The following is a 4,055-nucleotide window of genomic DNA, read 5'->3' on the forward strand; positions in this document are numbered from 1 at the left end:
GTACATAATTCTCCTGCATTATTATCTCATGTTTCTCTTGTTAGTGTTATGCAATCCATCAAAGATTGGCTCCTTGTTTCTCAGTAGTTCTTTCACTAACTAAAGTAGACTTCTTACACCTAAATATTGAAACTAACATTTTAAAAGTTTATTTCAATAATCTGTGATTTTTCTTTTTCATTTTTAAATGTAGTATACAAAGAAATGGAGTTTACCATGGAATTTTCATCCATAAATATCATTGTAAATTGTTTTTATCCTCCCCCATCAAACCTCAATTCTATCCTCCCCCCACGCTTGTTGCTCTCCCATTTTTCCTCTTCCATGATTCAGTGTACCATTAGCCTTTCTTGTTTCCATATCGATCCTTTGGGTTGATTTTTCCTTTTCATCATTCCCTCCTTTCATTTCACATGCACACGCACACGTGTGCGGGCACACACACACACACACACACACACATTATATTTATTATATATTATTGCACTTACATAGTTACATACAACTTCAAACTATAAGCTAAAACATCTAATGTTGTCTTGCTAAATCTGGCTAACTCTCTCTCTGCCTCTGTGTCTCATATAATCCCCACTGGCCTCAAACCCAGTATATATGCAAGAGAGAGTGGCATGTGCTGATTTTTCTGGTTTACCTTCAAGAGGAGGATGTTGGGCATATAGCACCACTCTGCCTGATACAAGTCTACATAGTTCTTTGAAGTACAGTGATGTTTCTCAGCCATATAATATGCTTTAACTGGAAACAAGGCTTCCGATACATATTGTCAAGGAGGAAGATAACTATTATTTGGAGAATGTTATTTTTTAGCAAATAGTACTAACTATGACAGTGATATGATTTTTGTTTCTGTTTGAGTGTTTATTTAAAATATAATTATTTTAAATAACTACTGGTCAGAGCAGCAATGGGTAAATTGTCAACAGAAATATTTTTATTTAAGTGAAGAATGTTTGCCCTTATTTCTGAAAGAAAACCAGGTAATAATAGATCAGCATATTTAGTAGAGTTACTTTTTCTGTGATTCCAATGTAAATTCTCTTATTATTTTCTTTGTCTTCATCAAACATTTATTGTACTTAAATATGAGCAATAACTCAGTAAAGAGGAGAAAAAAGTTTTAAAAATCCCTTCAACTATAGCAAAATATCTCTTTTAAAAATGAATGTCATGAACAGCAGCAGCAGCTGGCCCAGCAGAAAGGCCATCAGCAGTGGAACCAAGGTGGCAGGATCCAGGCAGGCCTTGCGCCTGCTACCACTGACCTTCGCTGGCCAGCAGGGCTGCAGTGGATTTACAGCGCCTTTCACTCCACAGAAGCTACATCAGAACTCTGCCTCCCACCAATCAGTTACGAGAGTCTCTCCGCCATCTGGGATCTTGGGCGCCAGAGAAATCAGACAAACTGAGGTACGCAAATATAACCCGAGGCCAACATCACTGGGGTCTAAGCCCTATGGGCGTTGGCCTGCACCCCGGCCCTGGACGGTTGGGGGGGTCATCTGTGTGCAAACCTGGCCAGGAGGTTGTTTGCCTGGCCCAGTACACATCCAGCTATTTTGACTACAGGACGCCAGAGAGTTCTAGCAGGCAAAGCCAGCTAAGAGTCATAGCCCAAGGCTAACATAGTAGGGGTCTAAGCCCAATGGCTTTGGACTTCCCCCAGCCCCCGGGCTGCTCGGTGGGCCATCTGTGTGCGAACCCGGCCAGGAGGTTGTTAGCCTAGTAGATTCTCCCGGCACTTTCTGCGAGGACACACACACTCCGCCATCCTGGCCGCCTGACAGAACCAATTAACAGTCATAGCCCGAGGGGAACTTTGCTAGGGCCTTAGCCTGCCAGACTTTTGCCTAGACTCAGGGCCTCAGCAGCTGGGCTAGCCTTGTGTGCACCAACCCGGTTGGGAGATCAGCTGCCCAGCAGAGTGACCAGTACTCAGAAAAAGTCCCGCAGCATAGACCATCAGCACTCCCTGGACGGAGCAAATGGGCAACACCTGGTTCACACATACAATCTGGGGCAAGGCATACTAGGGCTCCAAGGGCACCCAAGAGGAGGACAGCACATCAGCAATCTGTATCAGTGTTGCAGAAATATCCCTACAGCCTCACAGAAGGCACAAACACCAGCCAGAGACGAGACCAACTAACTCCAGAGGTAACAAGATGGCAAAAGGCAAATGCAGGAACTCTATTAACAGAAATCTAGGCAATATGGCAGGGTCTGAACCAAACTCTCCAACATCAGCAAGACCTGGTTACACAAACACACCAGAAAATCAAGATTTGGATTTAAAATCACTGTTCATGATGCTGCTAGAAGAACACAAAAAGGACATAAATGAATCTCTTAAAGAAATACAGGGGAACATGAATAAGCTAGAAATCTGTATAATGGAAACACAAAAATCACTTAAAGAAATTCAGGAGAATAAGGTTCAAGAGATAGAAGCCAATAAAGAAGAAACACACACACACACAAAATTAAATACAGGAGAAAGTGAGTCAAACAGCAGAAGTCATGAGAGAGGAAACACAAAAATCTCTTAAAGAATTACAGGAAAACACAAACAAGCAAGTGAAGGAGCTAAGCAAAACCACCCAGGATCTAAAATCAGAAGTAGAAACAACTAAGAAATCACAAAGGGAGACAAGATTGGAGATAGAAAACCTTGAGAAGAAATCAGGGGCCATAGATGCACATATCAACAACAGAATACAAGAGATGGAAGAAAGATTCTGAGATGCTGAAGATACCATAGAAACCATTGACTCAGCAGTCAAAGAAAATGCAAAATGCAAAAAGCTTGTATCCCAGAACATCCAGGAAATCCAGGATATAATGAGAAGACCGAACCTAAGGATTATAGGTATAGATGAGAGTGAAGATTTACAACTGAAAGGGCCAGCAAATATCTTCAACAAAATTATGGAAGAAAACTTTCCCAACTTAAAGAGAGAGATGCCCATGAATAGACAAGAAGCCTACAGAACTCCAAACAGACTGGACCTAAGCAGAAATACCTCTCACCACATAATAATCAAAACCCCAAATGTACTAAACAAAGAAAGAATATTAAAGGCAGCAAGAGAAAAAGGCCAAGTAACATATAACAGAAGACTTATCAGAATCACACCAGACTTCTCACCAGAGACCATGAAAGCTAGAAGATCCTGGGCAGATCTCATGCAGACTCTAAGAGAACACAAATGCCAACCAGGACTACTATACCCAGCAAAACTCTAAATCACAATACAGGGAGAAACCAAGATATTCCTTGACAAAACCAAATTACACAATATCTTTCTACAAACCCAGCTCTACAAAGAATAATAGGAGGAAAACTCCAATACAAGGAGGGGAACGACAACCTGGAAAAAGCAAGATAGTTACCTTCTTTCATCAAACAAAAAGAAGATAACCACTCAAATATAAAAATAAAATCGAAAATGAAAGGAAGTAATAATCACTATTCCTTAATATCTCTTAAAGTCAATGGACTCAACTCCCCAATAAAAGGACATAGACTAACAGACTGGATAAGGAAACAGGACCCTACATTTTGCTGCATATAGGAAACACACCTCGATGTCAAAGACAAAATCTACCTTAGAGTAAAAGGCTGGAAGACAATTTTACAAGCCAACGGTCTCAGGAAATGAGTCTGAGTAGCCATTCTAATATCAGATAAAATTGACTTTCAACCTAAAGTCATCAAAAGAGATACAGAAGGACACTTCTTGCTGGTCAAAGGAAAAATCCACCAAGAACAACTTTCAATTCTGAACATCTATGCACCAAATGCAAGGGCATCCTCATTCATAAGAGAAACTTTACTAAAGCTCAAAGCACACATTGCACCTAACACAATAATTGTGGGTGACTTTAACACTCCACTCTCCTCAATCGACCGATCAGGAAAACAGTAACTAAACAGGGACACAATAAAACTAATTGAAGTTTTGGAGCAATTGGACTTGACTGATATTTATAGAACATTTCACCCTAAAACAAAAGAATGTACGTTTTTCTCAGCA

The sequence above is a fragment of the Apodemus sylvaticus genome, chromosome 3, assembly GCF_947179515.1.
Source record: "Apodemus sylvaticus chromosome 3, mApoSyl1.1, whole genome shotgun sequence".
In the NCBI taxonomy this organism is placed as follows: domain Eukaryota; kingdom Metazoa; phylum Chordata; class Mammalia; order Rodentia; family Muridae; genus Apodemus; species Apodemus sylvaticus.